This window comes from Xiphophorus hellerii, chromosome 16 (assembly GCF_003331165.1).
Source record: "Xiphophorus hellerii strain 12219 chromosome 16, Xiphophorus_hellerii-4.1, whole genome shotgun sequence".
Taxonomy (NCBI): Eukaryota; Metazoa; Chordata; class Actinopteri; order Cyprinodontiformes; family Poeciliidae; genus Xiphophorus; species Xiphophorus hellerii.
Window position 1 is genome coordinate 2,147,970 of NC_045687.1, and position 27,756 is coordinate 2,175,725.

Sequence of the window (27,756 nt, forward strand, 5' to 3'; positions counted from 1 at the left end):
AGTTTTTTTAGTTATAGTAGTAGTTTTAATTTTTTCATTCTTTTGTTCACTTTTAGGTGCAGAATTCAAAAAGGTCAAAGTATTGTGATGATGTATACATTAGCTAGGTGATGAATACTCTATATAAAAAAAAAATTATTCAATTATTGTTGGAAAAACAAACCAACTCTTGAGTTTTCTCCTAACATTTGCTGTCGCCATTTAGTGGACTAACAAACGCCGCCAGCAGGATTATGGAGTACTGTAATTTGCAGCTGACGTAAACTATGTGTGTTGGAGAAGAAATAAATTTCACATCAATATGAAAGGCTAATCTAACGATTCAAACACAAAACCGAAGGATATTTTTTGTTTTAGTTAGTTTCATAAACCCATGATATGCTTCCAGTTAGAGCTTTCCCCCATTAATTACTGTTTAACGAAAATGTTTTCTCAATTTCAGGTTTTATTATGTGGTTAGATATAGTTATAATAATCTTGGTACCTAACTTTGACTCAAACCAAAGCAGAAAGCCTTGCATTTGGGCCTTTAGCAGAGGAAGAATATCCTGCAGCCCCGGATTGACCAGGCAAACTTCCCACAGCCTCGCTAATGGACGCCGCGGCTGTTGTTTACTGAAGACTCCCTGCAGAGGAGACTACCTGACCCATGTCTGCAACCAGTGAGTGGTACAAATGGCAAACATCTTTTGGAGTCATTATTTATGCAGGAATGCCCTTGGGAGTCTTTGCACTTGTTTACACAGTCACGGCACAGTCCATTCATGACGGCTCCGAGTAAATGAGCCGCTTGCGACCAATTTGTCCTGGACGACGAAGCTTTGGGGCAGTTGCTTTGTGTGCATGTTGGAGGGTTGGGGGGGTAAAGAAAGGAGGTTAACGCAGCACTGCAGCAGCGTCAGGAAGCGACCTGGAACTACGGACACACGAGTCCCAAGGGTGTTAGGAAGCACAGTGTCACATTCGGAAATAAATGAGCACATTTTTTTTCCACGAGGAAAGCCGCGGACTTTCACCTTTGAAATGGGCTGTTTGTTTGCCCGAGGACGAGGACGGTGGTCAAAGTTACCGAGCGCTGCCTTTCGCATAAAACCGAAACCAAGACGGGAGTTTTATGGAGGTTAAAGTGAAAGGCAAAAGGGAAGAAGAAGAAGTTTATCTGGCGTCTGCACCAAGGAATCAGAGTAACAAGGGAACCATAAACTTCAACAAGAACAGAAGTTTATAGAAGTTTGATCAAAAAGTTGTTTGACTGAAGTAAAGCTATTTTCACATAAAACAATGCAAAACAATCAATAACTAGTTAGATACACTACTATTAGAGCAGCTGGAAGTACCAGAGAAAGGTCATTTAACATTTCTACCTTTGGAGCCCAGAGATGGGTCGACTGACCTGAAGGATTTTATCTAGCAGGTGCTTTTGTTCTGTAAATAAGGCCATTACCTTATAATTACCCTGTGGCAACTGTGAGATGCCTCAACGCATCTCACAGTTGCACAATTGTTCCTTAGACTTAGACTTAGACTGACTTTATTGTCATTTTGCATGCACAGGGTGTATACAGAACGAAATTTCGTTGCATACGGCTCAGGACAATGTTTGAGGTTCCAATGTTGTGAGGTTACTCCAGAGTAAAATAAAATACAGTATAAAATATGAATATAAATCTAAATATAAAATATAAAGTGCAGGACTGACAGTAAAATAGAAGTTATTTAGCTCTGTACATGTGCAAGGTATAAAGTGGAGACCAGTTTTTCAGTGCAGTCCAGTTAAGAGTTCAGCAGTCTGATGGCAAGTGGGAAAAAGCTGTTTCGGAACCAGGTGGACCTGCACCGGATGCTGTAGAACCTCTTTCCAGAGGGCAGCAGGGAGAACAGTCCATGGTGGGGGTGTGAGGGGTCACTGATGATGTTTCGGCCTCAGGACACGCATCCTGCATCGATGGTTGACCTGACACTTCGCCCTTTTGCCTGAGCTGGGTGTGGAAGGTTGTTGCCGAAGCAGTTTCTCCTTGTGTGCCTTCTTCTCACTCACATGAGAGTTACCGAACTCTTTTGCAAGCTCAACCAGGAAGTCCACCCGTCTCTCCTGCACCCCAATGCATGCCTGATAAAGCACATGTGCATTCAGTGCTGCCATGTCAATCATGTTTGCCAGGTTTGCTGACCAGCTGTCACATAGTGATGGAACCTTGGTCACCCCCCGCAAGATAAGGTGTCTAAGGTGATCTAATCAATAATACTTAACATATTTTGGTCAAACGTAAAAAAAAAAAAAAAGATGTTTATAGGTTTTATAAACATATTAATTCCTGTGGAATAAGTTTTTTTCCCCACCAAATTGTGGAACATTTTAGTTCCAAACTATTTCACACAGGTTCACAACAGCTTTCTGAGCTTGAATTTAAGGGGATTTCTGTAATTTTCCGCTTTGTCACAACTTTCTTTGTCTATTAAACCTCAGAGCAGAAAAGCATCACAGCAGAAGACAGATTATATGATGTTAAAGGAAACAAACTTCACATGTTTTGAGGGATGTTTTTGCCCTAACCTACTTGTTCTTAATGTTCTTTTCAATTTCATGTCGCTAATACTAATGTTGTTGCCATCTACTGGACCAGGAACAGTATTACAGTGTCTGTGTTTGTTTTTTAATTAGATTCACAGGAAGAATGCAGAAAGCTATTTTTATTTAACAAAATAAGGTTATCTACCTAGTTTGTTTGAGTTTGTTTATATATTTTTTGCCTAATTTTAAGAAAAAGGAGCATCAACACTCACAGATAATATTTAAATACAAGCTTATTGAACAACTTTCTTGCTGATTTACTTCACTTTGTCCAGTCTATTGTATTGTGTGCAAACATGTTCACAGCTACGTTTTTCAGCCTGATTTATGAAGTTTATAAACACTGTCCAATAAGATGTCTTCTTTAATTTCTTTTGCAGAACAAGTAATGTTAGAAAACAAAAAAACCTGAACATTTCAAAATTAAAACAACTTCTATTGGCTTTTATAGGTACTTTAAAGCATTTGTTTCCCTGGGTTTAATGAGCCAAAAAGCAGCAGCACCAGAAATCCAAATATAAGCTGAAGCAAACTGGATGCTGCTGCTGTTTTAATATAAAACAACTTTACCAGACAAATGTATAAAACGTTTCACACAAGGATTTAGAAAAACATCCAAGAAACTTCTGACTTCATTGAAAGGCTAATTTGACAACAAATACAAGAAAATAATGAAGCAAACAGCATTAAGGAACCTTCATATTTAATTAAAGTTCTTCTTTAAATAGTCTAGATTCCAACATAAGGACATCGAGTGAAGTTTTCATTTTCTTATTTTACTTTAAACCTTCCAGGAATTAATTCAAAGCTGCCCACATCTGGTGGTTTTTGGCATTTTAGAATTCCTTTACATCTAAAGTAAATTTATAAATGTGTTCTCTGTTTAAGTTTTCATTTGCCTTCATCTGACTTCTGATGTAAAGGAGGTGTAAAAGGCAGTGAACTTCAGGTTTTGATAGAGGAGCAGTAAAAAATTTTCAGAAATGTGGTTAAAAGGGAGGCAGAGAAGAAAGAAAGGAAGGAGAGATGAGATAATTTAACAAGCTCCCTCTTAAAGTACTCCAAAACCTCCAGAGTTTAATTGCTGGGAGGCAGCATTATCCCCAGCAACACCGCTCTGGTCTCTTGGCCGGGATTCGGTGGGTACCTGCAGTATCCACTCCCCACACAATACAGCGCCCACTGAGCCATATAATCCTCTCAGGCCCTCCTCTTCTGGAGAACCACATTCAATCCCTTTGTGACACAGGGAAAAATCTCCTCTACGTTTTTTTTTTTCTTTTTGTCAGGGTACGTACTTCAAATAAGGCCAATCAGTAGGTGCTGTTATGCGTGCACGATGCTACAGGGAGCCACGAAGAAAGGGGAAACGCAGAGGAAGAGTAAAATAAAAGGCCCGTTTGATTTGCGGCTGTGAAATTTGGGGCTGATTTCCATTCCTCCGCAGAGCTCCCTGGAGCGGCCATATTTCTGTTTATGTTTAAATGCGAATCCGTCAGATGGGCGGTTAGGTTCCTGCTGAATCATCCCACTCTCCCTTCAGAAAGCGCGAGGTTACTTTTGAAGCAGCTGCCTCGTAGGAGAAAACAAGGAACTAATGCTACTTTCTTGCCGACTTCTCTTTCAAGTTGCCCTTGAAAAGAAAATTACAACAGCGGCTTTGATGCAACTCTGACATGCTTCAAGATATTCTCCATAAGTGCAGACATACTAGATTATCATTCCAATGAGCCTGCGCCGACGTCTTTTAGTCGTCTGAACACAGAAACCGTTCCGGCGTTCTGCAGAGGGACGTGGAAACAGTGGCTCATTGCACCAAATGGCAAAAGAAGAAAAATGATGACTTCTTTGTTGTCCATTGGTTTGTAACTTAAGTCAATATAGCATTTAGAACCCTGCTGAGACATCTTTTAATTAAAAGATGAGCTTAATAATGAGAAATGACAGAGGCGGTGTACTGAGGAAGATTACTTGGATTTTATGCTTTGTGTGGTTCCTTGTGTGCAAAGGAACTTCTTCTGCCTCATGTTCAGTGCAAGAATGAAAATACCAACTGTGCACATTTTCCCCCTCCTTTTGTTTTACACTTTCTTCACAGCTTGCCAATTATGTCTGCAGCAATGTGCTTGGTGACATTCTGTTGCCAGTAACGTGTCTTGTTCTACTGTGCATAAACCACCCACAACAGGAGAGTTTGTGTCCTACCTGTTGGGAGGATCTAGGAGTTGGAAATCAGTTGTCACTGCAGAGGTCCGAGTCCTGGGTGAGCAGGGTCGCTGTGAGGAAAACAGGATAAAATATTAAACCAATAACATAAAATAAGAGACTTTTCTAATCACTCAAGAGGAAATGTTTCCCGCCCAAATATTGGAAAGGGACAAAAATTTCAATCTGAGTAAAATTGCACCAAATTCTGAGTTTAATTGAAGTCCAATTTTTAAAAAAAAATTAACCAGCTATATGTATAAAACTATAAAAGATTTTATTGACAATGGAGATTTTTTATTTTATTTTAGGTGAGCCATATATTTATATTCAAGTTTTCATCTCTACAAGCTTCACACTTTTACTGACAGACAGATTTTCTCCTCCAGGATGGTTCTGCATCAAACCTCCAACCATCTTCCCATCATCTTCAATAACCTTGGCGTCCCTGCTCAAGAACATGTGTACTAGCGTCTCCTACATCTTGCTAGAGACTCCTACTTGTTTGCAGCGTTGTCTAAATATTTGTTAGTGCCTCCACTCATTTGTTGTCTGCTATGTTTGCAGTGTCTCCTACACAGTTTGCGATAAACTTCAAACAGGACTTCTTATTGCTTTCCACAACCTTCTTCTTCCTTCCTTTCAGGCCAACACTGAACATGTTGATTCTCTCTCCTCCTGGCATTTTTAGGTTGCAATGTGACAAAACTTTCAAAAGTTCATGGAGTGTAAATAAGGCACTCTACGTAATCAATAAAAGGATAATTCTTTATTTTTAATTTGACGATAATGCTAAAGTTGCCTTTAGCAAAGTGATAAACTGAACACAAAACTTCTTGACTTCAACCTCAAATCATCAGTTTCACCTTCCTGAACTTCTATAAAAAACAGATTAGGACACAGAAGTTTTTTATTTAGTGTGGCAGTTCTTATTTGAAAAGTTTTAGTTTCCTGAAAAACAAACAAAATAAAGAGATGTTTTTATGTAATTCCCAATGAAGAGACTATTGACTGAGTTTCAATCAGGTAGTTCTTCCACGTACGAGCATCTCCTGTTTTTAAACACGGCACGTTGTCATCAAGACAAGATATTTGCAAAGAGTGACTGTTGGGAGATTTCTGCCTTCAGGGCTTTTCTGGCTGAAAGGTTTCTGGAATCAGACGAGTTTGTGTACGATAAGACAAAAGTCACAGCAAAGACCAAGCTGTAGTAGCTGGAGAGATGAAATCATTCACCGGTGATCTGAACGACTCAATGCACATTTTTATTGCTTCCCTTTTTTTGTTTCAGTGCTACACATTGAATGCCTCTCTGTAAATGTCAATAATTCCTCAAAAAGTACGAGATTCTCTAGATTTGAATGCATTTGTGTCGCTTTATAATGTACAGCCAGTGCAAAAACTTTTCACTTGGTAAATAATGAGTAAAAAAGTTCCAACTTCCCTTCTGCTTTTCTTCCTCAGGCCCAAACCTCAAGCTGTAAATCTTTAAAAACTGCTGACAAATTCATAGTTTCATCTTTTTAATTATTTCTTAATATACCCAAGGACTGTTTTTGGATCCGTGCTGTAGGAGAGGGAATATCCACAGCTGTGAAATAAGCCCCTCTTGGTGCTGCAGTGAGTTTTCCAGAAGGACAGAGTTAAAATAAACCACAATATGTGTTTTACAGTTTTTGGACAACAACAAATCCCCGGGATCCAACAGCGTGCGATGGATCCGGCTGCTCAGCTCGAGGTTGGTGAAGAAACTCTGACTAAATAATGCATCGAGGAGAAAAATATTCGATCTGGAAAACTTTGCAGACAGAATACCTGCTCCAAGTTCAGCAAAGCTTTAATGTGGCTGCTCACATATTTAAAGAGATCTTTCCGAGCCAACTCTGCTCCAGGAGAGAAGATGGTGAGGTGGAAGGTCGGCTGGTAATCCATAACAGATAGCTGAGATTTGCCACGCTGGCATCAAATCCTTATGAAAGTTGTAACGGGCCTTGGCTCTGGTACAGAAGCCAACAAATCCAAACTGTGAGGCTTCTCCAGTCAGGCCGCCAAGGTCGTTTCTAATTTCTGTGGTTGGCTGTTACATGCTGCTTTATGCTGCCTGAGAAACGTTAGCAGGAAGACGGCCGCGGTGCGTAGTCAAAGCAATCCAAATAACATGAGATTAAATAAATAGACGTTAATGACGAAGCAGAGATCAAAAAATGTCGAGCATTAAAGCTGCAGTATGTAAATGTTTCCAAAGTTTTTTATGTATTCTTTGAAACTGTCTTTATGTCATGACAGTATAGCAAGAAGATAATCTGTGAATAAAATAGAGGTCCTCTGCCTTCTCCCAGTGCTAGAAACAACCAATCAGAGCCAGGGGGAGGGACTTGGTGCTGTCATTCATGCCCCGTGTGCATAGTTCCGTCACAGTAACCAATTAAGTTATTGCAATGAAAAATAATGTTGTTTTGAGACAATTTTAATGGCAAAATAATGCAAGAACAAATTCTCAAAGATCAATAAACTTTAAAACCTGATCAACATTCAACACTGAAACTGGAAGATGCTTAAGTATCAAAAGTAAATAAACAAAACAACAGAAAAAAACTAATAAAATTAATTATGAATCTCTAAACAAAATTGTCCTTAAAAAAAAAAGGCAAGTTGAGACCAAAGAAGCAGACTGAGGACTTTTATCACTCAGTTTTTGGTAGAAAGACAAAAGAGATAAATCATGCAAATGGAAAAATATATTAATTTATTATGCAATTAATTGATTTCTTGTTTATTGCGACAGGCTTACGTGCGAGCCCTCTCCCTTCTTGCCCTCTGATATGATACAGCTTCTACCCGTCAGCAAAGCCTGTTGTGAATGCTAATGCTAGTTAGCACAGCCACCGATGGCAGCAGATAAACAGCGGTAAAGGTGAGTTGTTTCTTCACCAACAGCACATTCAGCAGCATGTTCATGAGGTTGATTGGCAGCACTAAGACCCTCCTCCTGGCTCTGACTGATTGTTTTTGGCTCCATTTCTTCAAGCGGCAATAATACCTCAGGAAGGAGATGGAGGAGATCGATCTATTCACAGATTATCGGCCTCATACTGTCACGACTTGCTGACAGCTTTATCAAATATATGTAAAAAACATTTTTATAAAAGTCACATACTGCAGCTTTAAATCTCAGAGCTGAAAAAAGCATCATGAGTTCAATTTTACAGCCTGAACATGATCAGGTACATGGAAAGTGACAAGTTAAGGTCTGGGAGGGCGGCAGACTCGATGTAGAGGTCACACACAAACACAACAACGGCACACAAACGCAGCCGACAGGAGGAGAGGACGGCGACTCCACAAGCAAGCACTGCAGAATGTATGAAGAAATAGATGTAAGGGTCATTTTACTGAGCAGCACCATTAACATTGCTGCCCTTGTCTGGAATGAAGCTGGGATCAGTCTCACACACACTCACACACACACGCAGGAGAAAATCCTCCTCTTTTTACATTTCTCCTCTTTTCGCCCTCGGAGACGGAGAGGTCGACATTTTAACTGCAGCGGTGAGGAGATGGCTTCCTTTCACCTTGACGGGCATATAATGAACATTTTTCATTTTGAGCTTAGCTTCACTTACCGAGTCAGTCAGCTATTTTCTCTTTGAACCTTTTTTTTTCCTCCCTCTCCCCCGTTCTGACATTTCCCTCTGTGGTTTTGCCAGGATGATCTTCACAGTAAATTTGTGCCCCCTTTAAAGAAATAGGTTACATTTGTGTTGATTTTTTTTTTTGTCTTTCAAAGCGCTCATTTCCATAAAGGTCCCCCTCTAACACAAACAGGCCTACGGTGCAGCACAAAACAAACAATATGCTAATCACACCTGTTTCAATTAAAGCCGGAGTGTCCATGAAATACATATCATTACTCATTGTTCTGCATTTTGCATGAACAAAGAAAAGCTGCACTTTGAAGTAACAGGACCAAATATGTGACGGATGGCTGAAAAAATTTAAAATAAAACAGAATTACATAAAATATAACAAGAATTTGAGAAAATAAAGATCTATTATGCCTAATTAAGTTTGTTTTTGCTGACAAATGATTATAGTTAGAATGGATCAGTGTTGCAGATGGAGGTCAGGAAGAACACTGCAAAAACACAAAATCTGACCAAGTATTTTTGTCCAGTTTATAGTGTAAATATCTCAGTTCACTTGAAATAAGACAAAACTAACTTACAAGTAACTTTTTAGCAAGAAACATGAGCTTGTTTTAGGTCAAAAATTCTTTAATATTAGTGAAAATGACTTATTCCATTATAACATGACAAAATGTGTTATAAGTAAAAAAAAATCTGACAATATGTTGTTATAAGGGATTTTTCAAATCAGTAGAAACAAGCTTATAAAATAAATGAATACTTCTATGGTATTTTAATCTAATGAGATAAATCCAAATGCAGCATGATGCATTTGGGTCCTCAGGGACGTGTGACCTTCATATTTTAGATTATTTCCAGAATCAAAAATTTAGGTCAGAACTTGAAGACATGCTAAAGCAGCAAATCCCCTCATCTGAATCACTTGTGCTAGAACTGGACACTAGAGTTGAACACCGTGGATCGAAGGGATGCAGGAAAACAAAAAGCTGGAGACATTTTTGTGTGAGCACTTAAAGTGCAGCAGCATCAAAGTTTGTTTTTTTTCTTTAAATGTGATTCCATTCAAAGACAGCAGTGGCAGAAAACCGGACCAAACGGGAGGTTTTGTTAGGATTTCTCCACACCAGTCTGACAGAAAATGGACTACAACACAAGGCATTGTGGGTAAACAAACAAAACAGTCTGTGGCTCTTGGTCACATGAGGGGGAGAAGTTAAGGTCTCTTAGTTAAAGACTCACAAGAACAAGTTTTCAAGCTAATTTGCAGGAAAATGGAGACAGTGGGGAAAAAGAACTCCACTAATAATATGAGAAATACAGCAAATACTTGGCAGAAATGTCAGTTTGGGAGATAAAGAGGTTCAGGTTATGCGGGACAAAGAACCAGATGTCATATTTTGGTTTGGTTCATTTGACAAACTGTCTTCAGAAAGCAAAGTTGTTCCAACGCAATGTGGCAATCCCAATCAAACCAAGTCCCCAACCATTCTGAACCAACCAGACTTTGAAGAGTAAAAATGTTGTGAGGTCCAATATTCGCAGATTCACCTATTTGCAGATTTTTCTGTGGAATGCAACTCCAAAACATCCACAAAAAACACGGCTATTGGTGGATTTTTTCATCTAAATTATACAAAATAACATACAACTCTGAATGGTTAAATATCTGGACAAATGGCTACCTGACACACTATTGGCCAGTGTTTGCAAACCAGCCAATCCAGGAGCGCCATTCATTTTCCTAGGTGCTGATTGGCTATGTCTCACAAAGCAAAAATAAGGAAGACAGTAGAGATTAGCTTCTGCTGAAGTGCATTTAGTGAGATGTGAATACATTATCAAACTCTGGTGAACTCTAGTCTGGCCACAAACCAAGATCTGGGTTCAGTTGAAGTTTATTCTGGTGCAGTTTGAATGCCAAGTGAACCGAATACCACTCAGCAGGAAGTAGACTACAGTAGACTACAGCGCAGGGCATTCTGGGTAACACAACCAAAAAAGAGTCCTTCTCTGAAGACTAAAAAGAAATCCTACAATCACTAAAAAACATGTATGTACATTTTGTGAAGAAGGAAGTTGTGATCAGTGTCTTCTTCAGAGGTTTTCATGTTGATTCCTTCGGTGGTCCTTATTGCAGCGCCCCCACTGGTGAGGAGGGGAACAGATAACTCAAAGGATTTGATTCATTTGGCACAATGCAGTGTGAAATTGAATCATATCAGCTGAAGCAGAGTTTATTGGAGTATGACATGTGACAACACCTTCAGAAAAATAACTTTAATATAACAGAAACATGGAGTTGGGCTATAATTCTACACTGTAACCACTCTCAAATACTTAGATGTTAATTTCTGTCAAAAATGACTGAGACCAGAATCAAAATCCCTGTTTATGACAAAAAACAACAACACACACCTACATGTCTGAATTAGGGCTGTTGTAAACTAATATTTTAGTAATTGAGTAATCTATCGATTATTCTTACGATTAATCGAGTAATTGGATAAAAAAAATAAAAACATTGGTAAATCTAACATAACAGCAGTGTTACTATTGCATATCAACATCAGTCCAATTTTTCACATTTGAGCTTCCCTAACAATAACTTTTCTGTATTAACCTGTAACAATAGTAGCTCACTTTCTAAGTTAAGCTGAAGAAAAGTTGTACAAAAATCTGAAATTATATTAAATTTAATAACAAAGAGGCAGGCTCACAAATAAGCTTGTAAAAAATGTCTATACTCCAGCTTTTGGTTTCTGTATTTATCTTCAGTCAATTTAATAGATGAACTCTCATCTTGCCCAGACATTCATAGCTTTTGTGTTCAGCAATAATAGCGACGGGATTTGACACCTTCGTTCGTCACACACAGAAACATCTACCAGGTATGTAACGTCACGTTGAGCTTCGCCACCCATTAGTGGCGACCGGGATGATATGAAATTTATTTTCCGGTATTTTGATGAAAACTACGCATCTAAAGCACAACCGCCTGCAGTGTTCAGTCTCTCCGCACCTATATAAATAATCCCGCCGTTCGCTCTGAGCCAGCAGCTATGGGAGGAGAAAAGCTGCAGTACTCCAGGCATCGCTCACGTCATTTTAAGGATGTTTATTGGTCCTCCAAAAAACTACAAAAACCCAGACATTATCATGAATTAGTAAAATCCTCCCAGGTCGAACTTGAAAATTGGACGTTATGCTGCTAACACTTGGCTTTCGTCAACAACTCAGGCGGAAGTGAGAGCGCTGAGCAACGCAAATAACGACCCGGCAGGAACACGGTGCGCGAAATAAAAAAATATAACTTAACGAAGCTTCGGGGCAGACAAATTTTCCTCGAGGAATTTTAATAATCCAGGTACTCGAATCACTCGAGGAATCGGTTCAGCCCTAGTCTGAATCCACTGAGTCTCAAGGCTCAGTGGTTTGCAGCAGACAGTTTGGATGATCAGTTTTTGATTTTTTATACCTGAAGCATTTTTGCTGCTGATGCAGTCCACACTCAGTGGTACATTGCTTTCATACGCTGCAGGTGGGGGTCTGCCACCCCTTTTACCCTCAAAGCCTGAAGGTAACAAGCAGCTGGCTGTTAAATCTGCAGAATAAATGTATGAAAACCTCTGCAGTCTGTGCAGCAAAACACCAGTGGATGAAAAAAAAAAGAAAAGAAAGAAATCAGGCATAAACAAAATGCCTATAAACAACACAGCTTATATATTATTACCGAGTGTTGAAGAGGATTATGGTTTGTTGAGGTGGAGATAAGCACTGTAGGTAGTCTGCCCACTACTGGCAGAGAAAATACTTCTATGTGGGTTTTCTTTTCCTCCTGGGATCCTCTGATTTTTTGGTTCAGTGAAATTGTTCAGCTGGATTTGGAGGGGAATGTGCACAAAGAGTACAGCAATGATTAATTATCCTTAAACCCTAACCAAAAAGGTTCAACCGATGTAGAAAGCATCAAACTTTAAGAAATGTTTAATTCCAAGAGTCCATGACATGTATTCAAAATGCAAAGCAGGACCACATCCGCTGAGAGAAATGACCGTGCCCACATTTGGCCACACAGGGGGGGCTGGCAGGGTGCGATCCAAGACAGCTGGTGGAAACCGGGTGCGCTCTGGCTGCTTGGAGCAGCAGATTCAGGTGGCATCTGTGCCTCCTGTTGCAGTGCAATAGGAAAAACACTAAAAGTGAATTACAACATTAATGATAGGCCTCTGCAAGCTGTCGTTCCGTATTACACATCCATTATTCCTTGCATGGGTACTCAGAGGCATCGTGAAGGAATAGCCTTCGCCCCCGCCGCCGCCCTAAAACAGCCGCACAAAAAACGAAGGAGAGCAACACTTTCCACCAGTATACCATGTCACCACATGGCAGAGTGCTGCTGACTGGATGACTGATTCCCTTTCTCTCCATTTCCATCCCTCACTTCATCTTTCAAGCGAGCAACCTCCCACCTCTGACCCCCATCCCTCTCCTCCTCCTTGCACTAAGGCTGCTATTCCAAACAACATTTGTTTGATCTTGCCGCCCTCTACAGCTGAATGAAATCAATCTGGCAGAGATGTCATGTGTGAGGAGAGATGATTGGCCGAAAGAATAACATGTATTTGAGAGCGTGGGGCCCGTGCCCTCCGTCTGCCGGCCTCACAAACACAGCAGCCGAGTGGCCGGCGCATGCCTGATAGGCATCACACAGACATCTCCGAGCTGTCACCCTTCCCTACACTTTCAATAACTTCAAATCCCCCCGAAAACTTGGAGAATAAAGGCAGAGTCGATCACTCATAGCTCCCTTCACTTGGCTCTTCTCTTCGGGGAAATAACAGCCGAAGGAGAAAAACAAAGTCAGGATCCCATCCTGTTCCGCAGAGAAGCCCCGCATCCCCGGAGGACGAGCGGAGAACACTCCTTTCATCACTCCGGTTAAGACACAATAACAAAAAAATTTCATTTATGATGCCGGGACATAAATAGAAGGCAGGTATAAACCGAGTCTGAAGGAGGATCAATGCTAATCAACGGGGGGATTTTTAGGAATAAGGAGTGAGTGTGTGACGGCCCCGAGGTGCAAAAGACAAGATTGGACAAAAAAAGCTACAATAAATGCAAAAAGGCACCGACTTTCAAAACAGAAGCATTTCCTCAGACATGAGAGATAAGATGTTTAACTGAGCAACCAAGAAAAACAAGAATCACACACAAAAAATACAAAGAAAGCATAAAAAACACAAACTGTGCAACAGGAACCATAAGAAGCTAAACCGACCACAACAGTAACAAAAATGAGAAAACTAATCTGAAAATATTCAAATAAAAATAATCAAACTACGGTCAAAAAACAAAACAGAGAGAAGGCAAACGTATGGAAGAACATAAACTAAATTATTTATTATTTTGTGTTTCATTGCCAAATTATGAAATACAAAACACATGATTTTACAGAAAATCTGAATAAAAAGCGAGATGAACAAAAGCAGAAACTTAAAAATGAAAAACGGCGTATCAGTCGAGGCATGAAGGACATTTCAAACAAAACTTAAATTTGAAAACAGAACAAAAAAATCCATCCTTAAACTAAAACTAGAAACAGATAATTATCTACACACCATAAATAAAATAAAAAAAGATTTCCTTATGAATTTTAATTTTCCTTTGTTTCTGTGCGCTGCCTTTTCATCCCAACTTTCTTCCATTTTTAACTACATTTGTTTCACCTGGATGTTTAATCTTATAATAATCCCAAAATTGCTCAAACCAAACATCAACTAAATGTTTAACAGTTACTAAAAATCATACTGGGATCAAATTTATGCACGAAACATCCCTTGGTAGAGTGTTTCTATTTTTACTTGAAAAAATTGGTGAATAGCGAAACATAACAGAAAATATATTAAAAAAACAAAAAGGTGCTGTCATTTTTAACCCTCTGCTGTTTTAAATCTTTGTAGTTTGGGTGAGAAATGATGCATGGATGTTTCCTCTTAATATCCAGACAGTTTGTACTGAGGATGCGCCGAGCCACACCAGCAGCAGGCCACTTTGGCTGATCTTGGTTTGCCAGAGGTCATTAATCGGTCGTATTTAACCAGAGTCAATTAGCAAAAAGCCAGTTAATGAAAACTGGACGGAATACAAAGCTTCCAGAAAATAATGAGCAATTAAAATAAAACGCAACAGGTTTTAGCATTTTGGAGACATGACACTACATACTTTGGGATAAAACTCAAAGATAAACAGACATGTAATCAGTTTAGGGAGGCGTTGGTCCTTTTTGGCCCGTCTGCAGTTTTGGTTGAAATATTGGTTTGCTCATGTCCAGTAGAAAAACCAATGACTTAAAGTCATGTTCTACATTTTCTTCATAGTCTACTGTAAAAAGCTGCACTTAACTGCAAATAGCAATTTTTTTACCAGCAGAAGGTCATTTACAGTCATCTTGGTATGATCTGTCAGTATCCGTTTTATTTTTTGCTTTGTTTATTTATTTTATATATTAAAACATCTTCTAGTTCCAGTTTTAAATGTTCGTTCTAAATTAAAATGTATTTATCTTAAAGACGGTGTACGAGAGTTATTATGCTGTTAACATTACACTACTTGAAAATTGTATGAAAACAAGAGTATTATCATTTATTGCAATAACTTCTGAGACAATTTATCATCCAGGAAAATTTGTGGGAGTCCAAACGGGTAAGAGATGGAAACTAAACAGGAATAAAGTGCAACACAAAGTTTTCAGAAATGCATAAATTATGGTTTAATCATATGGATATAAACTGGCTTGCTTACATGTAGGAAATGGAGGTAGACTGGGACAAGGAAATACATTTTCTGATTTCCTCAATGTTTTGTTCCCTCTTTTGTTTTGTTTGTTTACCGTTTGTTTATGTGCTTATGTTGTTGCATTCTTTGATTCCATTGTGTTATTTTGCATCACACATTCTGAAACATTGTGGTTTTTGTTTGTTTTTAGCGACATGTCAAGAGGAGAACATGCAGGATATTGTGCTTGAGTTTGATGCCAGCCCACACATTCCTATAGAAGCCGGTGTGTAATTCAGATTTGTGCGATGTTGGGATGCTTGACGAGCGTTCGCTCCGCGGTTTCCCCCTCCTTGCACGTGTCGAGCTGCAGATCTCTGCTGCAGACTGACTGATTTCCTCTTTCAGGAGAGAGTGCCACAAAATGTGTCGTACTCGAGTGTTTCACAATTACCAGCTGATTATATCTGCCGCATTATCATATTAAAAGGAAGACTACTTGAACACACTGATAATGTCTTAAGTGTTGCAAATAATTTCCCCAGTCATTATCGACGGCAGGCGGCGAGATCAGGAGAAGGGGAGCGTCGATAAATATCCGCAAACCTTTACAGTGTAAACAACAACAATTAGAGAAATTAGATCAGGCAGCGCGGCTGAGAAAAAGGAGTTGATTCTAATTAAAAACTTTCACATGTACGAGCAAGAAAGAATAAAGAAAGACACTGTTTTCTATAGGAGACAACTTGCTGTGGAGACTGAAAGACTCCAATAAAATGACATAAAAATGTCATTAGAACATTTGGCAGTGATGTGGGTCTATAATCTTATTGGGATTTCAACCTTTTGACCTTTAATACTGAGGCAGGTTATGTGCTAATCCACATACACTGCACATATGTGAGTGCCAAGCAGGCTGGGGCTCTTTCCAAAATCAGGAGGCGCACTACAACGCAGGGCATTCTAGGTAAATACAACCAAAACAAATGCACTAGTCTAGCAGCAGTGAGAGAAATGACTCATTGTCTTTACCAAAAACAAAAGAGAAATTTAATAACCACTAAAATCTGACATCACTCCATTTTTGTTGACATTTCAGAGGTTTTCTTGTCATTTCCTTCTGTGGTTTTTGGTGCAGGCGAGGAGAGAAACATGTTTTTCAAAGGGTTTGGATTGTTTGATGCAGTGCAGCGTGAAAGAAAACTGCAGCAGCTTAAAAATGTAACAAATGTTGCGATTTTGGTCCCTAATCGACTCAGGTGTGAAAACACCCTCTGACTTGCTGTACATCCGCCACTCGCTTTTCACCATTACTGTTGATCCTTCTGACTCAAAAGTGTGTTCAAACCAATCTTAAAGGTGTGAAAATACCCAAAATTGACAAAATAAGTAAAGAACCGCCCAAACTTTCCTTTCCCATTCGAAATACCTCATGTGGAAGCTAGTTCAGTTAATCAAACACACTAAATTAGTGTAAAAAAAAACTATTTAAAAGCAGAAAATCAATTTGTTATCTTTCCACCTTTGGAAGGGATTATCAGCACTGATCTTAAAAAAGCAATATTTTCTGTCCATCAATCTGGGAAGGATTAAAAAGCCATTTTCATGTTGCTTAAGGTGAGTCACTACACAGAAAAAGATGGTTTATTGCAAAACTTCAGACACTATTTGTCTCCCCCACCAAATTCACCGAAATTCGGAGGATGCAAAATAAATCATAGACTCCTGTCTTTTTAACACAAGACCAAGACTGATGTTTGATCTTAATGTAACAACCATTAAAAACGCCTCACATCAACTATAAAGCACGGTGGAGGAGGGATGATGACTTTGGTATGTTGTTTTGAAGACAGAACTACCAACATTTTCTACAGAAATATCTTTCTATGGACCCATTTGTGTTTTTAATAAAGCTGATGATTGATTGATGATAAGTCAAATGTGAAGCGATGTGTCCAACAGCTGAAGCTTGGCCCAAACAGAACCAACCCAACACAGAGCAAAGGAGGAAGGAATCAAGGTGAAACCAACTAGAACTCAACCTGATTGAAATGCTGTGCTGCTAAATTGTTTCACAAATATTTTTTCTGACCCTTTATTACTTTTCTGGTATGAATAAAACCCTTGAAGGGCAGCAATCTCTGCTCTGGGCTTAAAATAATCAGTACTTAAACATCTCTAAGTGTCTATTCTGACTCCACTGTAGATATTGGACGGTCGTTTTCACGCCATTCAAGTGTTGTGATGCCTTCAGGTGCTGTGAAATCATTTGTTTGACAACGTTGGGTAGATTTCACCCTTGTTTTCTTCCCCCTCTCTTGAATTCCACCACCGGCTCCGTTAATCAATACACACTTTCCTCGCCCTTTTTTCTCCTCCGTACACGTATCTCCCCGTCTGACCAAACTGGCAAATTTGTGCTCTTAATCAGCTTGCCTGCCTCGTCTCCTCACTCCAGGCTGGCGACACGCTTCCCTTCCCCTTTAATTCCCCCGCTCTCAACAGACAGGCGCGCTGATTAACATGCACGCCCAGGTAGGAGCTCCCTCCAACACAACCCCGCTGCCCACCAGGTCCGCACACCATTATCCCCGCTACTGAATAGCACCCATCTCGCAGCACATCTGTCCAACTGCTGCATCCACACTCCTTAATTAGCTTTACAACTTTCCCCCCACTTTTGGGTGGAAAATAAGGGAGGAATTTGTGGTCGGTACACGGACAGGGTAGGAAAAAAAAAGGGAGACAAAGAGAGAGAGGACATTTTCTGAATGCGTAATCTGAAGGATGTGTGTCACATTGTGACCCAGCATCACCAGGAAGGACCGTCCATCCCAGTTCTGTGGAGTAAAGCCCCAGCAGCATGCACTTTATCTCCCCAATCCCCTTTATTTCTGCACTTCTCAGTAGCTCCACTACTTCAAAGGTGTCTGGACTTCTTTCCTTCCTTCTGCCCCCCCACTTCCCTCAGAGATGAAGGTGGCATTTTTTACGTTCGAGGCGCCGCGGTGGCTAATGCTAATCCGCTCCACTCCCCGTTATTCCGCCGCAGCACATTTGTCAGCAGCTCCCAAACAAACCGAGAGAAGACTGCGAGAAAGAAGGGGCATCCAATTAATACAAAATTGTCTCCAGAAGTCAATAAGGTTTTAGTTCCACTTGAGCGTGTCTAAATGCGCGGAGTAAGGCTAATTATAATCCCATGGAGTATTTATACTATTTATGCTTTGCTCCTGTCATTACTACAAGCTGTAATCCTGCAGACCTGTGTTGTCTGTGTGCACTGATGAAAGCGAGATATTTTATGAGCTAACAATGCTAAATTCATCACTGTTTCTATGGCGATGAGCATTGAACAATATCACAATCAGCGCTGCCATCGAGACTGTAGATTCGATCCGGAGAGGGGGGGCAAAGGTTGCGATGGAGGGAAGAACAATGAGCTATTTTGGTCTAACTGCTGTTTTACATACATGGCAGCTTCATTAGAATTTCCCACTGTGCACATAACCTTCTGCAGGCCTCCAACCAATCGTCTCCCATATTAGAAATACTAATCTCCGATGTGGATTTCACCCTCCATCCTTCCTTCCATCCAGCAATTATGCCCCCTGCCATCAAAAGCCATCAAAACAGTAATTTCACTTTCTCACAGCCAGGCTTTTCATATTTCCTCCCGTGAAAGGCCCGAATCTTCCCCTTATCTCCATGGCTATTACACAGTGTGCATGAGAGTGAAAACAATGGGTCTGGCGTGATGAGATCACGGCACTTCATTTCTCCGAGGCCACTCCGATAGACACAGAGACAATCTAGCAGCGGCGAGGACGGCGGCGGCGGCTGCAGGATTTCTCGGTCACTGCGCCTGCAGGGCTGCGAGGCGGGTCATCCCCGGTAATAAGAGAGGGAAGGAGACGGAGACGAGGATGTAATGGCAGCAGCGGTGAAGGGTCTCAGCCTCGGTGGAGGCCTTGGAGGAACTGAGGTCAGTGACTGGAACTCAAACTTGGATCCTTTATTCCTGCTTGTGTACAGAAGCCCTTGGAGAATTGAACAGAGCCGCTGCCGTGTGAGCTGTGTGCTGCTCGTGAGGCGGTTTGGTCAGCGCCGTGCAGAGACACAGAGAGTGGAAGGGAGTGCTTGACTGAAGAGGATATGGCAGAGTGAAGTGACAGGCCTTGGGAGGAAGAGGCAGGGGCTGCTCACAAGTGACTAAAACAACAGGTCTGGGATTCAAAGTGTCTTCCTTCACTCGTTTCTTCTGCCTGCAGCCATCTCAATTTTTCACTTTCCTCTCAGTCAGCTTTCTAGACTGGGAGGTTTTTTTCTTCTTTTCAGGGTTTTTCCATCAAAACGACTCTGAAAGGTTTTTTTGTACCATCTTCCTCTACTGTGAGAAAAAGAGATCAAGAATATTTAAAAACTGTCAGATAATTTTAGGACTGAAAAGATTAATCACAATGAAAGCATTGAAATAATTGTCAACTAATTTAGTAGTCGATTGTTAACTGACGTATTCATTCTCACAAAAAAAGTTGTTTGGTTCAAGAATATACAAAACTACAAAAACTCATACATTTTGCATGTAAGATGAAAAATCTGTGTGCAAATATGTTTTACTCAAAATTGAGCTGAATTCTGAAAAAGAAAAAGAGAAAACTCAGTGCAAAAACGCAAAATCTTACCATGTATTTTTGTCTAGTTTTTAGATATATTAGCAAAATTATATTATACAAAACTAACTCATATGTAACTTTTCAGCAAAATATATGAGCTTGATTTAAGTAATTGATTCCTTGACTAATTCTACTGGCATATTTTTCTACTTGTGAGCAAAATATAATAAAGTGAAAAAAAATCTGCCAGAAGAACGTGATTTTTCTCTCTCTCAATATTAACTATTTATTTTAAAGAAGCTCATTGTACTTTCTGAAAAGTTATCTGCAAGTTAGTTTTGTTTCATTTAAAGTGAACGCACCAAAGTATTTGCACGAGAAACTAGACCAAAAATATTTGGTAAGATTTAGTGTTTTGCAGTGAGTTTTTTTTGTTTGTCTTTTTTACAAATCAAACCAGCTGAAAGTGAACATATTTACAGGCAAAGGTTTTCCATCTTCAATACAAAATGCAAATTTATTTTATTTTTGGCATGCACACTACAAAACTTCAATGCCAGATAATATTTGCACTAGAAACTAGACAAAATCAGTAAGATTTTGTGTTTTTGCAGTGCTCCTATTAAGCACCTTTTGTTATCTATTTATTAGCTGTTCAATCAAATTATCACAGATTAAATCAAGCTTTTCAGATGCTGATCCTAAAAGTATTTCTTTACTTGCAGATGCATCCTTTGTTACCACTTTGGGTTGTCATTTTCCAACTCTAATATACACAGAACTAAAACATTAGATTTAAATTAATTTACAATATTCAGAGTGACAGTTTCCATGTTTTTAATAGTTCCTCTTCCCCCAGTGAATGTGATGCACCATCGGCATGTTAAACTGTATTGATGCTGACTGGATCATCATGGTGAGTGCTCTCCATTGGCTTTCCCATTAATGCGCATACAATATTACAATCCATAAGACACTTGCTTGAGTTGTTAAATATTCACAGCACAGATCGAGTCTTTACTCACTGTCATGTGAGCTGCAGGACGACTGAGGTCGTAGTGGAAATAAAAAGCACACATTTCTGTGAAAATATTTACATACCGTGTACTAAATGCATTTATGAAAAGGAACATTTGGCTGCTTGATATACATAAAATGTGTAAAGCGGATGCAACAGAAGAACAGTTGAGCTGTAAGGTTGAGCGGTTGGACGAATTTATCGATTATCGACAACACTTCTTTTAAGAGGAATTTTTTTTTTGGCCTATGAATTATTCTCTTAGTTACAGTTATAACAATATTTGATTGATTGGCGCTGGTAGATATTTGAAACACCCAAAATAAGAAAGTGACCAATAAATTAAACTGAAATAAATATTTCACACAACCAAAACCATAAAAGAAATGGAGTATAAAGTTTTGGTAAACAAAATTGCGCTTCAAAAAATGTTTGTCAGAACAGAAATTATCGAGCTCATTTTAATTTATCATGCCATCAATTGATTTATTGATTTACTGTGTACTGCGACAGGCTTAGACATGTTTGAGTCTTTGTTGCTGAAACTGCAAAAATACTCCCAAACAGACGACTTAGATTCTTTTATTTTTTTTGGCAACTAATTCCTCTATTTTAGGACTTTTGTGGTATAAACTACAATGTTTACATGTTTCACCCACAAAAAAGTCCCAATGCCACCTGCTCGAATTTTTTACCCAGTCATTTGTTAGAATCACCAATATCGTTTGGGAAAATGTTAAACATCGCACACATCTAAAAACTCCAGGAACAAACAGACAATTTGTAGACATTGGCTGCACATCTACTGCTGCTGTCCTGCAGGGTTTAAACCAAGTGGGCCCCCTCCTCAACATCACGTACTTATGAGGTACAATCTGATTTACTGATGCATCTCCCAGCTCCCACTTCCATTACCGAGTCCCGTTTCTGTGTCTTTAACTCTGCATTTGTCTGTTTAGTGCAGCACACACACACGCAAAAAAAAGACACACGTGCACACTTCCTCCATCTCCCACTCCATCTCTCTTCCTCTTTTTCTCATTGGGAAGGGGGAAGCGGGTGGGGTGGAATGATCGTGTTAGGGGGTTCACAGAAGACTGACTGTTTATTATTGTCTTCGGCCCACTTAACTCTGACAGTAACAGAATGAGATGGGGAGAGAAGCGAGTGCCATTAATCACGGTGTCGGGAGGGCCTGAGCCGAGCGGAGACGCATCCATATCGCATGTGCCTGGGAGAGGAACACAAAGTGATTTTCAGGCCAGCCGGCCTCGTAGCGCCGCTGTGCAGCTCCAAGTTGAGGCTGCTGGCGGATGGAGAGTGGTGGTGGGGTACGAGGAGGGGGAGCAGCGGCTATTCACACTCAATCTTCTTCAAATCTTCTGACATGCTGCACCTACAGCCATCCCTGTTTCTAGCTAACCTAAACAGGAGTCTGAGATTTAAAAAAAACCCTGAAATACAGACAGAGGAGATAAGAAAGTGCACCCTCTTTCAACAGGGTCTAAAATTACTTAAACTAGGAAAATGGTTGTTTATTAAACAATCGTGAAGTAAATCGGAAAGTGGTGTGCAAAACTAAAGTACACCTCAAGCTGAAAAACGCATCATGATATTAGGATTTCATATCAGTCGATATCAATAACTATTGATTAGTTTTTTATGTTAAATATCTCAAATACAGCACGCTTAAAAACTTTATTTTTAAGCAGTTATAAGGCAGAGTGGAAAAATCTCAAACTGCTGCTCCGCCAGTTACTTAACCAGTTGTTGCTAGGTAACCACAAGTTACTCTACAGGTTGTTGCTAGGTAACCGAAGAGTGAATTAGTCAGTTGATGCCACTAATCTTAGCTAGCTGTGAGGGGTTGAGCAGCTAAAGCCTTTCTGCTGCCTACATCTCCCAGTTTGCTGTTCTGTGGATCGCAATACAGTTAACATTCTATATACTGATTATTGAATCAGGTGTATTATCTATTGATATTGATCAGATTTCTATCGTATTGTTATTATTTATCCAGCCCTAATCAAACGTCAGTATTTAGCAGCTTTAGACTTTGAGTTGTTTGGGTTTCGGACTGGGATTCTTACGGAGCTCCCTCAGTGTCAATTCATTATTGCTAATGTTATTACTTTATTATCAGTTTTCATTATTATCTGTAAGGTAATTAAGTACTGAGGTATTTTCCCCCATTATTTTTAATGCTTTATTATTTTTATTTTATTTACTTTATCTATCATATCAACCAAAACATATCAGGAACCTGAAAGTAACCTGAGAGTAGTGATGGACTCAGACATAAACCTTCACAGTCACATAAAAACAGTTAAAAAGTCAGCCTTCTATCACCTGAAGATCATTTCCAGGATTGAAGGATTAATGTCCCAACAAGATCTAGAGAAACTTAACAATGTGTTTATCTTTAGTCGCATTAATTACTGAAACAGTGTGTTCACAGGTCTGCCTAAAAAACAAAAATCAAAAGTTGTTCTGGATAAAACCAGGAAGACCTCAGTCCTTCCACTGAGATAATAGCCTTTAAAATACTGTTAGTTTATAAATCTCTGAACAGCTTAAAGATCTGATGTTGTTGTATGAACCTTCCAGACCTATCAGGTCTTCTGGTTCTGCTCTGCATCCCTAGAACCAAACATGGAGAAGCAGCATTCAGCTTCTATGCACCACAAATCTGGATCAAACTTTCAGAAAACTGAAAAACAGTTGAAACTCTGAGTTCCACCTGTTTAGACTTGTTTTTGACTTATAACAACTGCAACACTGATCAACGTATTTGATGCGTATTGATGATTTTACAAATGGCACTTCATAAATTCAATGTCTGTTACTGATTTTCACAATTGAGTATATAACTGGTTTATGGTTTTATTATGTAAAGAACTTTGAACTGCCTTGTTGCTGAAATGTGCTTTATGAATAAACTCGATTGGTTATTTAATCACAGTAGATGAAGACGGAGTTTAGAGAAACTGAGCTGCTGTATTTTTGACTACGCTCTGCTGCTGCTGGAAGTATTCTAGTGCCAAAAAGAGTGCATGCGGCTCAGACATCAATGGCAGTCTCAGTCTGTCAGCCGTCAGTCGTCCCGCCACAGAGGGACACTATGACGCCTCGGCGCCGATGACACCCAGCTGATTGACAGCTGTGTCTCTTAAGTCTCCTTCCTCCATAGCAACGCCCGCCGCACACCTTCCCTGGATATCAGTGACACCCAGATGTGCTGCAGCAGCTGTCTCCCAGATTATTCCTGCGCGTCTCCGAGCCACCATCCACACAGACAGCCATCTAAATATTTAATCGTGCCAGAAGGCGCTGCTGCGTCTCGCACTCGAGCCGAGGAAGTACAGTATCTCCCGGCGAAAAGACAGACTGTGAGAGATGAAAGGCGAGTGTAGAGAAAGAGAGGTGAAGGGCTGGTGGGGTGTGGGGGGGTCAAGACTGGGCCTGGCTGAGCCGAGCTGCAGGTAAGAACCAAAGATGACAGAATATGCCACCAATTTTCGGACCGATGACAGCAGAGAGGGGAAGGATGACAGGTTGTGTTTTGGATATACCCTGAGGACAACCTCGCCAGACATCAAATGTCTAACAAGCCAGACAAGACCATTCTGATTTCATGCCATACCTTCAGGGAGAAACACAACCCCCCCTCCCCCCACCCAAACCCTTAAATGTGACATTGCTAACCATGATGCAAAAATTACATTGTGTATATGTGGATCCGTCTGCCTGACGTTTTATTTTTTTGCCGCTTTATTTCCGTGTGCATGTTCATCAGAGTGTGTCATCACTGACAGCTGATCAGAAAATACACAGCGCCTGAGGTACTTTCTGTAATTTTGACTTTTTTTTTTCCTCCCTCCCCCCAGCCTCTCCACCCTCCGCCCCAATCCTTGGCTCATTCCCAAGCAACAGATTGCTGCTGTCGCTGGAGTTGCGCCTCACAGATGGAGCAGCATCACTTCCTGAGGAGCCTGACAGGATCAATCCAGGAGCTCATTCGCTCACAGTCAATTAAGCCATGTTAGTTTTGACAGGAGCCACGGGCAAAATAACAGCCGTCACTGTCTGGAAGGAAATAGTGTGACCGCGCACACAAACACAGGAATACATGTTTACTGCAGGGTGGACTGCTGGTGCAGGAGCTGCCGCTGACGTGACAGAGAGCAACACTCATTTTGTTTGCGTATGAACATAAAAGCACCTCAGGTGACTTAATGAACTCCAAAACCAGGCCTAATCATGACCTTCATCGATGCTTCATCATATGTGCGGTCCATCTGTGCATCCCACACCTTCGCCTTCGTCATTTCCGCCGCTGCATCTTTGATTCCACGTCCCCTCTGATTCCGTAATAATCCTGATTATGCTGCAGCGAATAATAGAGTAACGCAGAAAAAGTGAAACAAGGCAGAAATCTTTGCGCGCCACCCACTGAGAGAAGAGGTGGAGCCGGTCTCTTTGAACCCATTGGAAGGAGAGTGAAACTCTTTGATTAGGACATGTAGGTAGGTAGCTGTGGGCGATGGACTGAAAACACTTGGCATCTGCTTGCAAGTCTCCACACACCCGAGGTGAGGGACACACAGAGCACCGCACACACACACTTTCTGAGGCTGAGCCTGGCTTTACCCTGGGCATCATTACAGACACTACACATCCCTCCTTTGAAGGGTTATCAAGGCTCCTCATTAAAGATGTCCCTGGCTTTCTTAGTGATGTGGGTCTCCACAGGGCGTAATATACCCCCTTTAATTAGTTTGCAAACTCATTAGTGTGTGCTGGGCAATTAAATGTCCTTCCTTCAGAATAGTTTACAACAGGACAAAGGAATCCCAGGGGCCGTCAAGGAAGTAGGGCTCATAGCGGAGACAACTGTCCCCTCTGCAGGGGACCATCATTAGGGAGCTGCAGCCCCTCGATCATTCCCGGTCCACTCCGCAGTGCTCAGGGACAACCTGCTTCTTCTGTCTGTTTAATGGTGTCGGATACAGAATGAGCAATTTTACAGCCCTCTAATCAAACGTTCGGATTGCGGCATCATTAAAGAGCGCCTTAACATTTTAATCGGAAACGTATGCTTTTCTATGCGCACCTTTGGCTGACATGTTTGTTCCTGATGACAGAAACTTCAGCACGCAGGATTCAGAAGCGCTGTAGGCTCCTTGCATCAGACCAACACAGACTTATGTCATGAGTGAGGTATGTTGCTTTAAGATAGGGGCCAAAATGAAGATCTGCAGTTTTGGAAACTGAAAGTAAGAATGAAAACTCCTTGTACTGACAAGGCACCTAGGAAGAGAACCAGAACAGAAAACGTTGAGGCATGTCTGAGGCACAGTTCACTGCAAAAACTAAATATTACTAAGTATTTTTGGTCTAGTTTCTAGTGGAAATATCACAAAACACTTAAAATAAGCCAAAACTAACTAACAAGATATAAGAGCTTGTTTTAACTTTTTCACCTTAAACTCCTGTACCTTTCTGAAAAGCTACTTTTAAGTTACTTTTGTCTTATTTCAAGCGAACTAAGATATTTGCACTAATATTAGACCAAAAGTACTTAGTAAGATTTTGTATTTTTGCACTGTTCTGCTTCTAACTAATGGAATCAATTATACAGTCTGCTAGTCATTAAAGCAAAAAAAAGGGAAAAGCAATACAGATTAAAATCACAACATCATAATTTCAAGGTTTCAGAAGCTCCAGTTTTAAAGAAACTGGAATCAGTGCAGAAAAACCAAACACCTGGTGTTATCTATCTTTTTACTTGATGGTAAATATTACTGTTCAAGTTTTTGTTCCAACCGATATTTGCACAAATACAAAACAGAAGCATTGAAAATCGTCCCCGAACAGACTAAGAAAACTCAGAAATCTCCAATTGTGTTTTAAAAAATCTTTTGTCTGAATTTCTCCAGTTCAGTTTTGAATTTTGAAATAATTCAAAGCGGTCCAGACTCACTAATAAAAAAAAATGCAAAAAAGTGAAACATTCCTGTAATTTATCACCGTCTGAAAACTACAAAAACAGTAACTGGCTTTCGCTTTACTAAACCTGTCTATGTGACGTTTCAAAATAAATTGCGTTTAACCAACAGCAAAAATAAAATCATAATTAGCACTAATTGTGCTAATTGTGATTTTAGCACAGGTCACGTGCATGCTGACCTGTGCATGACCTGTGCATGCCAGGTCTGCAGGAGGCAGTGAAGGTGTGTGAACTTTCTGATCTACAAGTGTGTTTTTGTGGCCTTTCGTTGTACAGAGTTGCTCAAATGATCTGGCATCATTGCTGACAGCAGGAAAATTCAGATTTTTTCTTTTAGCAAATCTAAAATATTCAGCAGAAGATTCTTCTGACACTGAAATATCTTGATACATCTCAATCCTACGTAGAACCCTAGTGGCTAAAATTATTTAAAGTTACATGACTTATTTGAATTATGGTTGACCTAGAACAAATAACCTTTATAGTAGTTTTCTAAGTGTTATTCAGATTTATTTCTACCTTTGGTTCCACCTGATCAGTTTTCAGGTCCTCATATTGCAGAATATTTGTAATCATCTATAATTTGTCACTGAGCAGAAAATTGAAAGCTAAATTTGTGATAATTAAGACCAGTAAATGTCCAGCAGACACCATGACTGCTGAAAAAATCTAAACATCTGCTGTTTGGAAACTCACATTCCTTAAAGTTGAAGGTAGTAATTACATTTTTACACAATACAGCCAAGTTTCTCATGAAAACAGAAACAAAATTATCTACTACTGTTTTAGCAACAGGAGTGGGAGAAAGATCTTATTAATGTGTAAATAAAAACAACAAGGCATCTATTTCACAGATGCAGTCGCCTATTTCGTAGAAATTCAAATCAAGTGAAAACAAACAAATTTTCCGG

General features: G+C 40.0%; 1 protein-coding gene across 8 annotated transcripts in view; it reads right to left on the bottom strand.

Moving 5' to 3' along the window:
- Nucleotides 1-27,756, bottom strand: part of LOC116735781 (RNA binding protein fox-1 homolog 3-like) — a 551,222-nt gene that overhangs the window by 421,691 nt on the left and 101,775 nt on the right. For all 8 annotated transcript variants that reach the window (XM_032587876.1, XM_032587877.1, XM_032587867.1 and 5 more), the window contains one exon: nt 4,778-4,848. The gene's annotated coding sequence lies outside the window, so the exon portion shown is untranslated. The remainder of the gene's footprint in view (nt 1-4,777; nt 4,849-27,756) is intronic.